General features: G+C 51.6%; 1 long non-coding RNA gene across 1 annotated transcript in view; it reads left to right on the top strand.

Annotated features, from left to right (window-relative positions):
- Positions 1–14,365, top strand: part of LOC146865305 (uncharacterized) — a 227,929-nt gene that overhangs the window by 99,117 nt on the left and 114,447 nt on the right. Inside the window, exon 2 of the long non-coding RNA XR_014970071.1 lies at positions 9,898–10,138. This is a non-coding gene — a long non-coding RNA (uncharacterized LOC146865305). The remainder of the gene's footprint in view (positions 1–9,897; positions 10,139–14,365) is intronic.

Below are 14,365 nucleotides of genomic sequence, written 5' to 3'. Positions count from 1 at the left end.
GAGCCATCAGTAAACTTGAAGACGATGTGGAGACATGGATCACGCTGCCCCTCTCGCTACTGGGACGCATATCCATCATGAAGATGGTGGTGCTCCCTCGGTTTCTGTTCTTGTTTGCAAACATCCCCATGGTGCTGTCACGCGCTTTTTTCGCGCGGTTGAAGGCGTCACTGCTGAGGCTGGCGTGGGCGGGCAAGCAGGCACGGATCAGCTGGAGGGTCCTGACGCTGCCCTACCATCTGGGTGGCCTGGGTGCGCCAGATATGGAACTGTACTATAGGGTGGCGCAAGGGGCTCAGGCGCACAGCTGGATACATGGAGGCGAGAACGTCCCGTACCTCAAGTTGGAGACATTGTTCGCAGCACCGCTGCCGCTCCCCGCTGTCATTTTCGAGCGCCCGGACCGCCGCACGGGGTTCTTAGACTCCTTGAACTCCACCAGACATGCTTGGAACAATATACTACAACGCGCGTCGGGGGCGCAGCTTTATTCGCCGGCAATGCCACTTGCCTGGGCGGTGTGGCTGGCCCCCTGCACGGAAGTGGGGGTGATACGGTCGCTAGGAGCATTGGGTGTGCACACCATGGGAGACATGTTCGTTGACGGCGCTGTCAGGACATGGGAGGAGGTGGCAACCTCGGAAGCGGGGGGCACGCAGCTGCAACGTTTCCAATACCACAGAGTCCGGCATGCCTGGAAACAGTTACTGGGGGATGACATGGCGGAACCGGCGGAGGTTCCGGAGCTGTCCCACATAATTAAAAACGAAAGTCCACTTGGGTTGATCTCTAGGTTGTACCGCATGGCGCAGTCGCAGAGGGCGTATGAATTCACTAAGGCCAGACTGGAATGGCAGAGAGATTTAGATGTTACAATAGACGATGCCATGTGGGCATACTGCTGCACGGGGATCCGCCGCATCTCCCTGCATGGCAGACACCGGCTGGTCCATTTCAAGTATCTAAACAGGTTTTATTATACTCCGGAGCGATTTCACATATATGGTTTACGGGAGGACCCTGCTTGTGAAAGATGCATGCACCCGATGGCAGACTTCATGCATCTAGCGTGGCGATGCCCGGGAATATACAGCTACTGGGAGGCGGTTTATCAACAGATCGTGGAGGTGACGGGGGTGGAGTTGACCCCGGATCCGGCTGTGGCACTGTTGGGACACTCCAGGGTGTTACCAAAGGCGGTTCGACGCTTGGTAGATATGGGGATGCTTGTAGCGAAACGGCGAGTTGCGATGTGCTGGATGCGGGGTCCATTGCCCACAGTGGCGCAGTGGAAGCGCGATGTACTATACTGCTGCACCCAAACGGAGAGGTTCAGTGAACTGCTGCCGCCGCGCAGCCGGCCCAAAAAATTTTGGGGACTGTATGCAGAATATCTGGGCAGACGGGAGAAGGAGGCGGGAAGCCCTGCGGGGGGCTCTGGCTCGGAGGTAGCTGAGAGAGAGGCTCCCGGGGAGGGTGATCGTGAGGGGGAAGCATACTGACTACAATGCAGCGTTCAGATTAGAGGCGATGGAAAGTGTTAGGAATGACACAATGGGCCGGGGGGAGGGTGCAAACTGAGTGCAGGCTACAGATGCGGTGGCGACCGACAGGGGACCTCAATTGTTTAGTTCGGGCGGGTGGGTAGGGGAGGCTGGGCGGGATCCCTGGGAGGGATGAGGGGGTTTAGAGTTTATTGCCACAAAACAAGACTGTGAACAACATAGTGCGGGTGGAACAAGCTAGGACCTTACTACGGACAGGGGGTCGCCCCAAAGACAAGGCTCATGAGAAAGGGACAATTGTAATACAGTGGGATCTGAGCCAGTGATGCACGGCGATACTCGGCCTCCGGGATGTGGGATAGTCGAGGCTGTTGGAATGACAATTGCGACATGGTAGCCCACCCCTGGGTAGCAGGCGCAAAGCTCTGTATGTGATTATGCCTTGTTTACAGACAATACAAAAAAAAAAGCGTCTCCGAGCGAGTGCCGACTTGGAAACTCCAACGCGCAGAATTGATGACATTGCGCGTTCTCTTCGGTGGCAAATAGATCTAACCAAGGCTCTCCCCACTGCAGAAAGAGACCTTGCACCACGTCCGAGGTCAGACGCCATTCGTGATCCAACATGCATCTGTGGAGAGACTTCGTCCGCCCTTGCATTCAGGGAGCCTGCCAGGTGTTGAACCACCAGAGACATTCCCCGATGTTCCAGCCTTGTCCCGAGGCGCAGAACCTCCTGACATAGGGTCCACGACCCCACCCCCACCCTGCCCTGTTTGTTGTAATACCACATGGCGGTGGTGTTGTCTGTGAAGACCTGCACTACCTGTCCCCGGACAGAGGGAAGAAAGGCTTTCAGAGCGAGTCGGATCGCCCGCAGCTCCTGAAGGTTGATATAGAGCTGGGATTCCGCCGGAAACCTGAGGCCCCTGATCTCCGCCTCTCCTATGTGGCCACCCTATCCCAGGAGGGACGCATCTGTCACCACTGTGATCTCCGGTTGGGGAAGGGAGAGGGCTATGCCATTGACCCAATCGCGATTCGTGAGCCACCACTGCAAGTGACGTACAGTGCCCTCTGAGATCTGGACGTGATCGTACAGGTTGCCCTGATGCTGTGCCCACAAACTTCAGGTCCCACTGCAGAGCCCGCATATGCCATCTGGCATGTTGCACTAGCAGGATGCAGGAGGCCATCAGGCCCAGGAGCCGGAGGGTCATCCTGACTGAAACCCGGGATAGAGACTGAAAGATCGGAATCATAGCCTGAATATCTCTGATCTGCTGTTCGGGAGGATAGATCCGAAACTGTGCTGAATCAAGAACTGCTCCGATGAATTGGAGCTTCTGAGAGGGATTCAGGTGCGACTTCGGCACATTGATGGAAAACCCCAGCAAATGCAGGAGATTGAGTGTACTCTGGAGGTGGGAGACGACCGTTTGGGGCGAGCCCGCCTTCAACAACCAGTCGTCTAGATAGGGGAAGACTGAGACCCCCGATCTGTGCAGATGAGCTGCGACCACCGCCATCACTTTTGTGAACACCCGAGGAGCACGGTAAACTGAAAGTGCTCGTGGCCTACCGTGAACCGCAGGTAACGCCGATGGGCCTGCAGGACGGGAACATGAAAATAGGCATCCTGCAAGTCCAACGCTACCATCCAGTCCCCTGGATCAAGAGCAGACAAGACCTGAGCTAAAGTCAACATCTTGAACTTCTCCTTCCGGAGGAAGCGGTTGACGTTCTGGAGGTCCAATATGGGATGCAGACCCCCTTTGTCCTTCTTGAAGACCAGAAAGTAGTGGGAATAACAACCACTCCCTTCTTCTGGCCCAGGAACGCACTCGATGGCCCCCTTGGTCAAGAGGGCCGTGACTTCCTGCTGGAGAAGTGCCAAGTGTTTCCCCGCGATGCGGTGGTACTGAGGTGGCATGGCTGGAGGGGTGGACTGAAAGGGAAGGGAGTAACCCTTGCGGATGATCTGCAACACCCACTTGTCTGACGTGACAGCTTGCCACTTGGGGAGGTGATGGCGGATCCTGCCACCCACTGGCATGGGGTACCCCCTAAAGTTGGGATTAGGAAGGTTTGGAGGTAGAAGCAGCGGGGGCAGAGGTGGACTGACCCCCACGCTGATTCCCAGACCCGCCCCTGCGGAAACAGCGTCCGCGCTGCGGCTGGGTCTGCACATGCTTGCTGAAGGAACATGCCTGGGCGCCCTTTCCATGGCCAAGAAAGGAACGAAAACCAGGAGAGGCTGGGCTTTTCGTGGAAAGACCTAAGAACTTGGCCCGCGAGTCCTTAAACCGCTCCAGCGCAGTGTTGGCTTTATCGCCAAACAGGCGAGTGCCATCAAAGGGCATGTCCATGAGTGAGCTTTGGACATCTGGCGAGAACCCGGTAGATCTCAACCAGGCGTGGTGACGAAGCGCCACAGTCGTAGCAATTGCTCCAACTAGTTAGTCCGCGGTGTCCAAACCACACCCAATGGCGAACTTAGCCGCATCTTTACCCTCAGCAACAGCTTGGGACAGCGCTGCTTGGGTCTCTTCAGGACACTGAGGCAACACCTGGGCAACTCTATCCCACACCGCGTGGGAATAGCAGCCAAAGAGACAGGCGGCGTTCACCGACCGCAGCCCTAAGCTGACCGAAGAGAACAACTGCTTGCCGAACTGCTCCAGCTTTTTACAGTCATTATCCGGTGGAGCCGTGGGAAAGGCACTCTGGGACGTCGAAGCTTGGATGACCAGGCTCTCTGGCGTAGGATGAGTGGTCAGAAACGCAGGGTCACCCGGTGCCGGCCGATGACGCCAGGCGACGTTCTTATCCACAGGGGCCCCTGTGGCTGGCCGCGACCAAGTGCCCAGTAAGACGTCACCGAGGGCGTCATTAAAGGGCAGCAGGGGCTCTGACGAAGTGGACGCCGTCTGGAGCACCTCAGTGAGGAGATTAGTTTTTAGGGACATCGTAGGGAGATCAAGGTTGAGGACCTCAGCTGACCGACGGAGCACCACCGTGTAAGAAGCACCCTCCTCCATGGTAGGCGGAGGAGAGGCAAACCCCGGGTCAGAGGAGACCTCAAGTCCGCCGGCCTCCTCTAACTCGTCCGCCCAGTCCTGATCAGAGTCACACCGACGAGCAAGAGGGTCCGCAGACCTCTCCCAGTCGCCCTCCACCTCCGCCATATGTGATACAGACTGCGTCGGCAGGGCAGGGACCGGGGAAGGAACAAACAGTGCCGGGAACGGCACTGGACGGGGCGAACCGGCGCCGTGTCCCAATGCGGATCCCAGGTAAGGGCAAAAGTGTCCTGGAACCTGGGCAGGGGCGGAACAAATGGCATCCACTGCGACGCCGGAGGTGGAGCCGACGGTGGCGCTGGTGCCTGAGCCAGGATCCTGACACAGGACCGCGGGGCCCAAGGGCGCGCCGGCAGGAGCCCGAGGCCTAAACAGGCGGTGCATGGTAGCAAGAAATTCTTGCACCTCTGCGGGAGTCGCCGACGGACCCGGATATGGTGGGTATTCCGCGGGACTCCTGGGCTCTGAAGGAGCCGCAGGGGAAGAACCCCTGTCCCACTCGTCCGCAACCGGGGACTGACGGTGGGACGTTGGAGAGCGACAACGCTTCTTCAACTTTTTTTGTCTCGTCTCTTACCGAATCCGAGGGTGAAGACTTGGAGCCCGAGGGGTGATGATGGTGGCCCCGCGAGCGTTCTCTGAGCGGGCCCTGGACCGTGAACGGCGCGGGGACGAGTGCCAGACCTCAAGCGGCTTCCGGTGCCACTCCCTCAAGGCCTTCGGGGCCATGGCCAGACAGTCCATACAGGACCGGGAGTCGTGTTCGCTCTCCAGGCAGTAGAGACAGACGTCGTGGGGGTCCGCCACAGACATATTGCGACGGCAGGCCCCACAAGACTTAAAACCAGGCATCCCTACGTGCACCAGAGTAGATTCAAACTTACAGGAGACAAAAAGTCTCAAAAAGATAGTCAAAAAGTGACTAAGGTACGTGCTGTAGCTGGATCTGTGCTTACTGGCGCGGAAAAAGAAAACTGACTTCATCGTGCATGGGTGGCGCCCAAGTAGTCTCCGTGATGTCATCTCGACACATACGACGCCAGCGACGGACGCGAGACTCATGGCGCCACCTACTGACGCGCAGAGATACTGCTAGCGAAAACTTCCCGGATCCAGTCTGACGCCTGGGGATATTCTAAGGTAAGGAATCTAACACCAACGTGTTTCTTTCAGTTGTCTGGTTTCAAGTCATCCAGCATGTCCCAGATTTCTGCGGCATGCTTAGGAATGGATCCAGCATTGATGGACAAACCCTGAAAAGGAACTACTCATTCTTCTTTCGTCTGCTTACTCTCCCTAGTCCTCTGCTCTTTTAATACTCAATGGCTTGTGGGATAATAGTGAAGAGGGTCTATTGTTTGCTGAATGTGAGTCGCAAACCACTCACATTGTAAACATTTACCACATCGGGTGCCACTTTCTACTGATCTATTCCCCTCATACCCTATGCCAATAGTCTTGACCCTTAAATCCAACAGCAGGTCCTTAGAGTATGTTAGTAGAAGCATTTTGTTTTACACCTGTATAGAGACTGGCAGATTTTCCGGGCAGCCGGCAGCATCTAGCGGAATTTTTTTACCACCTGCTTTTGCTTTCTGAAGAAAGAAACATGAGCAGTCATTCTCCAACATATTAGGTCTGCTACGAAGGATTAATCCTTTTGTGAAGTCAGAATACAATGAAAAAAGTTTTTGTTTGCACAACAAAAAGAATCAGACTGAACAGGGAAATGCAAATCCAAAAGGGGAGAGAAATTCTGCAACTGTAACTGAAAATGGTGGATGCTCTTTTTCCTCATTCTGGCCATTTTAACCCCCTCAAGGATAAAAAAATCAATCAATCAAGAAATTTGTATAGCGCGCTACTCACCCGGAGGGTCTCAAGGCGCTTGGGGGAGGGGGGTCCGCTACTGCTCGAACAGCCAGGTCTTGAGTTGCTTTCTGAAAGAGAGGTGGTCTTGGGTCAGACGGAGGTGGATGGGGAGGGAGTTCCAAGTCTTGGCTGCCAGGTAGGAGAAGGATCTTCCTCCCATGGTGGTTCTTCGAATGCGTGGAACAGTGGCGAGGGCGTGGCTGGTCGATCGTAGCTGGCGGGTGGGAGTGTAGAAGGTCAGGCGGTTGTTGAGGTACCTGGGGCCCAGGTCGTGGAGGGCCTTGTGTGCGTGGGAGAGGAGTCGGAACGTGATTCTCTTGCTGATGGGGAGCCAGTGCAGGTCTCTCAGGTGTCCGGAGATGTGGCTGTGTCGGGGGATGTCCAAGATGAGACGTACGGAGGCGTTCTGGATGCGTTGGATTCTTTTCTGCAGTTTGGCTGTGGTTCCGGTGTAGAGGGTGTTTCCGTAGTCCAGTCGGCTGGTGACGAGTGCCTGGGTGACCGTCTTCCTGGTTTCGGTGGGGATCCATCGGAAGATTTTTCGGAGCATGCGTAGGATGTTGAAACATGATGACGAGACGTCGTTGACTTGTCTGGTCATCGAGAGGGAGGAGTCCAGGATGAAGCCCAGGTTGCGTGCGTGGTCCGTTGGTTTGGGTGTGCTGCCCAGGGCAGGGGGCCACCAGGAGTCGTCCCAGGCAGAGGGTAATGATCCAAGGATGAGGACTTCCGTCTTGTCTGAGTTCAGTTTCAGGCGGCTGTTAATCAAAAAAAGGATCTAGGGAGGACTTTGACACCCCCCTCTCTTCACGTACTGAAGGGAATAACATTTTCAGTGATTGCCAATTCTTGAAGTGGTGTCTGAAGGTTTGGCATATACATTATTCTTCAAAAAGTTTAATGTTAAGCTTCTGCAGGCCCTTGCCACGATGGGGCATATATGTTAGAGCAAGGCCTACTTTAATAAGATTATGATCTGAGAAAAATACAGGTATGACGTAGGCTGAAAGGACCTTCACAGAGGGGCTGGTAGAAATAGTCAATACAGGATTAATCCAAGTAAACCCAGGGTCATTGGGATGTAAAACTTTGTATGTGTTCTGTAAGTGAAAATCTGACATTAGATTAAAACGTGTTCTAGAGCTAGACTCTAAACGTACAGTAGAAAGAGACATTTTATCATTTGTATTGGGCAAACCATCACCAGCCAAAATCACATTCCTATTGCATAGCAAAAATTGGGGTTATAACTTAAGAATACTGTCTCTATCAGACAATGAGGTTGGACAATACATTTTAACGGCGAATATCATGGCCAATCAGCCTACCATCTACACACAGGAGTCTACTTTTGACAACATAATCTACCTTCTGGATGGTGAAAGATGATCTGCGAAAAAGAATAACAACTCCAGCATTCCTATCAATATTTCAGCCAGACAACATTGAAAAGGCCACAATTCCATCTGTCTTTCGACATTTTATCCTTAGAACCTTCAGATATTGCATATTCTTGAAAAAAAATAATATCCAGGCTCTGATGTTTAAACAATCAAAAACAGAAGAGCATTTAATGGCGTTACCCTGACATCGAACGTTGATGCTACCCAAGAAGAGTATCAGAGAGAAATAAAAAAACTATATACATTATCAGGTTTTTTGAGAGTCCTTGACTTGTGTAAAGGGGTCACCTGTTTCTGGCTGAAATTTAAGATGATCCAGACCATTCAGGGCAGCATAATCCTTAGTCTTTGCTTTCTACTCCAGACACATCTGCATCATCACATTCTGTTTCTTTCTCTTTGAGAGTTGTTGAAAAATCCATGGCCACTCAAGTCTCTTCAGCAGGAATATCATCTTTTTTTATCCCATTCTATCATCATCTCTGCTCCCACATAGTAAGAGGAAGAAGTGGAAGAGAGCTCTACAGCCTTGCAAGCATTGTTAATCTTTGCGAGAGGATCCCCATGGGAAAGTAAAGACTCCCCTCTACTTTTAAAGCGGTTATACAAATGGAGAGTAGAGGAAATCTCTTCATTTGCAATGTTTCCTTGGCTGTGTGGAGGAAACGGTTCCCGTGAGGCAAAGGAATCATCAGCATGTTTTGTATGAACATCAACAATGCTCAGGACTTCCCAATCCCTGCAAGGATACGAGGTCTGCATGGCAGACCCAGGTATGGTCACAAGCTTATTGTGAGGAACATGTTCTTTAGGGAGAGGGGCGATGGTGTCTTCCTGCAGCACTGAGTGACTGCGTAGCAACTGTTCCTTTAACATTGATTGCTCGTCAGGTTTTGATTGTGATTCCTCTGCCAAATGCATGGCATGCAAGGGAGCATCTTTCAGCTGAATTGTTACATGCATCTCTTACTGCGCCTTTGAGATTCTTTGTCAGGGGCAAAGCAAATCGGTAAAGGAGGAGCCATAATACTGAGAATTTCCAGTTTCAAGTGCAGACTCAGAATTTTGTTGTATGAGATTAGTGTTGGCTAAGACACAAAGCTGCTGTTGCTGGACATGTGACAGTGGCACACCATTTAACTTAGTGGAGGCAGAGGCTCCAGAAATATTTTACGTTAGAGTCTGGGAACTGCACTGAAAGAGGAGCACTTCCAGAAGAGATTCTTCACTAGGCTTATTAATGTGTTCCCTCATATCACACATTTTGTGGAGTAAAGAGACTCCTGTTGTAAAGTTAATACATTCCTCCAAACCTAAGTGAATAGGTTCTTCCTCCTCCGCATTAATGTCATCATAACTTTGAAGCCCTCTTGGGCTTGGGCTTGGGATAGGCAGTTTACCTTCATTCTCAGCTGCCTTCACCTTAAAGGCAAATGAGGATGGACAGTTGTTAAACATGTGCTCCTTGGAACCACAGACATCACAGGATTTTTCGGTTGTACTATGGGCAGCGTCATGCCCAGCGTGCTGATACTGTGTGCAGTAGGGCTCAGTGCAGTCTCTAGCAAAATACCCCTCATCATTACACCGCCTACCAGTTTCTGGCTGTCCCGCGTAATAAACATTCCCCATGGCGCCTCCAAGTCGAATTAGACTTGGAATATGGATTAATTCTTCTGTAGCTGGGTTCCTTTACTTGGTAACATATGCCTTAAAATACCCTGTTGTAACACCATCTGCATCTTTTACTCTTGCCCCATGGGACACTACACAGAATTGATTAAGCCATGTTATAATGCCTGTGCTCTGTATACATTCACTGAACATAGATGTGTTCATCCATCTCTTTTGTTGCTCTGTTAAGGCTGTCATCATAAAATTATTTAAAGGTTTCGAAGACTGCTTTTCTTTAAAACGTTTCAAGCATTGTTCAGAAAGCACAAATGTTGTGAAAATGACTCCAAACACTCTGCCACCAGGAAAAACGAAAAGATAGTCAATTTGTTCAGGTCTAAAACCCATTTCTTTTTGCAGGACTGACCTGCTGAACAGGACCCCATTCAACCTGGCATCTGGCTTATGCAAGGAGAATCTGACAGCATTGCGAAGTGCCCGGGAAGCCGTAATTCTGACTGGAAACCCTGTCAGAAAGGGTTTACCTTTATTTGGCGGGCTTTCCTGAGAGAAGCGCGACTGGGAGACAAACAGCTGTTCACGTGCAGCTTGAGTTCTAAGGAAGCCAGCTGGCTCTTGATCATTGTGACTCTCCTGCCTGGTAAGTATGAGTTGGAAGGGGAGAGGGCAAGGATCAGCAATGGCCCGTAGTGTGTTTGGAAAGCGGCGCAGCTTCCCACAGGCCTCAGCCGGCCAGCAAAATATGTATGCTCACACCCACCAGCGAATCAGGGCTTTGCTTTCAGTATGCTGCACATTTCTCACACTGTGGGCAGGCAAAGGGTACAGCAAGCACAGAAGGGGACTTGCCAGGTCGAAATCGGGCCCAGAAGCCAAATTTGAAGCCCTATCCCTGCATTTCCCAGGCTCATGGATTTTCATGCTATTCCCCCTTCCCCATTCCGTGCAATGGATACGCCTCACCCTGGGAGAACCTTTTTTCCCCCCGTTTCAATAACCTTTATTTAGAGTTGCACAGGAATAAATGTTAACCAGTCTGTATTTCAGGTGGTGTGACATTTACCGTGTACTAACCGCATGCAGTGCTAAGTTACCCGGTTTACAATTTTTTGTTTGCTTTTCTTATCCAAGTAGATCACTGATCTGGTTTAAAAAAAAATCCTCATTCTTCACTAGCACCTTAGAATAACACAAGAATGCAGCTGTTTAGGTGCACACATGTCCAATCATATAGATAAGCACATGAGCAGAAAACCGATGCATGGAACGAGAGTTCTGAGATTAGAGCACTGCATCTGCTGAAGATATAGTGTCCATCTCTGTATGCTAAGGTACAGGGTCTGCCAGCAGTGGGAGCTCCTCCACTAAGGCGGAGGAGCATTTGCCCCACTGCTTTGAAGCAGTAAAATAAAGGAAAAATAAAATAATAACTTGATATCATTTTATTTTGTCCTGCTGTGGCAGCTTGGCGGGTGGGGCGGGGAAGGCAGTGGGATGAGTGGTGGGCACACTGAAGTACGCATGACGCTTTGGCCGACCCAAGAGGGCCGGCCAAAGAGTCACGCGCACTTAGCATGTTCTCCACCCAGGCTGCATTCCAGCCTGGGTGGAGAACATGCCCAAGTCCCCAGTCCCCGTCTGAGAGCCAAACTTCGGCAATCAGGACAATCTTAACGCTGCATTGCAACGTTGATTGGATCTGGGGAGCCTGGATGTGTTTCCTGTTCTGCAACTTCGGTCCAATGTGGAGGAGAGATCACGTGGGAGTGTATTTTTTATCTTTTTTAGACCCCCCCCCCCCATCCTCCTCCCGGACCCCCCGCCACCCCAGATTCGTGCTGGTCGGCACTGTCTGCCAGTAATCCCAGAGATCATCATCTATCTAGCTTTAGTAGCAGGGGAGAGGGGGTCTAGGTCTCTCTGTCCTATAAAATGACCGGGCTTTTTTTGATCACAAACTTTATTGAACTTCCGACCAGCAAAGCCAGCCAAGGTGAACACATGGCATGCACATAGCACAAAGTAGAATATGTTAAATACGCCACGCATAGTGGTAATATCTCAAAAGTATATCGTAATACACCTGAAGAGTGACCACAAGTACAGATTCATAGACAATTAAGCAAGCTGATCCAGCCACTTTCCCCACACCCGACCATGTTTCTGGGGGTAGCTGCGGGCTACAAAAACCACTCACACTTGCTGCATACACCAGTCAACGTCCCTTCTCGACTTTGACAGGGTAGGAGGCCCAGGGGACAACCATTTTGCTGCGATGTCCCGTTTCGCCACCAGGATGGCTGTACCTAGGAATGCCCTTTCCGCCCTCATACCCCCAGATCCTTCGAGCACCCCCAAGAGAATCACCAGAGGGCAGAGGGGTACTTCCCATCCCAGCACCGCCGACACTTCACAGGTCACCTTGGTCCAATACTGAAGTATAGCTGCACAAGCATACCATGTAGTTCAAGTCTATTGGGTCAATTCCACATTGAGTGCATGCAGGGGTAAGGCATACACCCGCTTGGCATAAGCGAATTGAGGAGAGATATACGAAGTAAAAGTAATAGGATTGAACAAGTCGCAGTATGGAGGAGGTGGTAAGTTCACCGGAGGCCATCGGGGCGTCCCGCCAGTCTTCGTCCTCTACAGGTCCCACCCAGCTCTCCCAACAGGTTCTAAGGTCATCAAATGAACCAGTGGAATTGATAAAAAGTGTGCGGTAGATCTGGGATATTCTGCCACGGCATAGGCGGTCCATGAGCAGCTTGACTTCCTAGGGAATGAACTCTGGGAGTGTATTGGTGGGCAGGGAGTGCGCTTGGAAAGCATGTCTAAGTTGGAGATATTTGTAAAATAGGCTGTGTGTAAGGTTGTAGTTCTGTCGAAGGTCTTCGAAGGAGTGCATGTTCACTCCACACTATACATCCCCAAGCCGTGTGATACTGATAAGATCCCAGGAATGTAACCCGAGGAGCGAGGCTACTGCTTTCAACCAGGAGTGGTGTCTGTTGACTGAGCCTGGCTTCCCATCATACATGGCGAAGCGTAGTACTCTATGTAAGGAACACCACTCGGGTTACCAGGAGCAGGGACAGTGAAACCGCAGACCCACAGTGCATAGCCTGTAGCTGAGGGAAACCCATCAATGAGAGTTCCAATCTGTAGGCGGGATTAGACCTTCCCCCATTGAACCAATCATGGAGAATGAGGAGGTGGGAAGCTAAATAATAGAGGTCGACATTGGTCATTCCCAAGCCACTATCATGGGGGCCCCCACTGACCGTGCGTAAAGGCTATACGTGCCCGGGAACTCCGCAACCAGAATGTTTTGATGGCATTGTCTAAAGCCGAGAACCATGTGTGAGGCAAGTGGATCGGTTGGTTCCGAAAGACACAGAGAAAACATGGGATGATCATCGTCTTGAAGAGGGCAATACTTCCCGGCACGTTGAAGGGGAGGGCCCGCCACTTGACAAGGTCTGACTTCACTTTTTGAACCAGGGGTTGAGGGTCCAAGTGAGCTCTGGGTGTGGAGCGACTCATATGCCCAAGTATTTAAAACTGAGGCGGCGAAGTGGGATTCGTCTGTCAGTCAAAGCAGTCTCTGGACAGCACGAGGGGGACCAGTACTGACTTAGAAGGGTTCATCTGCAGACTAGGCACTCTTTCGAAGCGTTCCAGCAGCTGGAGACCCCTCGGTCCACTCGCAGCCGGGTGCGTATAGTGTGCTACGGTCCTCATGCCCCCTGTTCCAGCCCCGGCCTGCGTATTGGGGGTCTGTATGTATAAGTTGGGCCAAGGGTTATATCGCCAAAGAGGAGGGGAGACGGGGCAACTATCGAGTCCCTCGCTATATGGCAAAGGCATCAGAGAGTACCCCGTTGATCCTGACCCGAGCGGTGAGGTTAGAGTAGAGGACCTGGACCATGCTCTGGAACTCCGGCCCGAGGCCAGCACATGTCAGCCCCAACTGGAGATAGTCCCAGTCCATTGCCTTCTCAAAGACGATAAAAAGCAGGGCTAGATTTGATAGCAATCGCTGACGGTGGTTCTAGGCCACGTGCAGCTGCTTCAGGATGGCATAAAGCTTCATTAGTCTGGGTGCACCAGCTCATGTAGGACGCATTTGAGCCAATCAGCTAGTATGGAGGCAAACATTTTAATCTTGCAGTCGAGGAGCACTATCGGCCGATAGGCTGCTCACGACTATGCTGGAGGTTGCGTCTTGGGTATTACTACTCAGGTGGCCAGAGGCAACTCCAATGGGAAAAACCCGGTGTGACAAACTTCCTTGTATAACGACAGAAGATAAGGCATGAGGGTCTCCCTGAATGCAGTATAATATTCCATGGGAAAGCCATCCAGACCTGGGGTTTTATCAGTGTCATTCCAGATAATGCCTCTAAAATTTCCTACGCTGCAAGGGGTTCATTTAGCAGAGAGCATCCGATGCTGGCAGCCTGGGAAGGGAGACCGAGTCTGGCATATAATGTGTGATAATATTGGGCAAAGACTTGGACTATCTCAACGAGGGTCTGCTGGGGACAGCCAGCACTATCCAAGACCTCGTAGACAATCATGGTAGCCTGTTGACGGGAGACCAACCAGCAGAGCAATTTCCTGTTTTTATCCCCCCAGCTGTAAATCCGAGCTGTGTTGGCCTGCCAGAGGTGTTCGGCTGTCTTGAGAGAATGCAGCCGAATGTCTTTGCGAATGACACCTAACTGTCAAATGACCTGTGCCTGAGTAGCAGATTTCAACTGTTGCTCCAGATGAAGTGCCTGAACCTCCATTCAAGTGATAAGAGTGGAACGGTCGAGCTCCTGTGCTTTGACATAGATCCTGGCGGCGCCTCGTAGGGTTG

The sequence above is a fragment of the Triturus cristatus genome, chromosome 2_1, assembly GCF_964204655.1.
Source record: "Triturus cristatus chromosome 2_1, aTriCri1.1, whole genome shotgun sequence".
Classification (NCBI taxonomy): Eukaryota; Metazoa; Chordata; class Amphibia; order Caudata; family Salamandridae; genus Triturus; species Triturus cristatus.
This window is presented reverse-complemented; position numbering and strand designations above follow the sequence as displayed.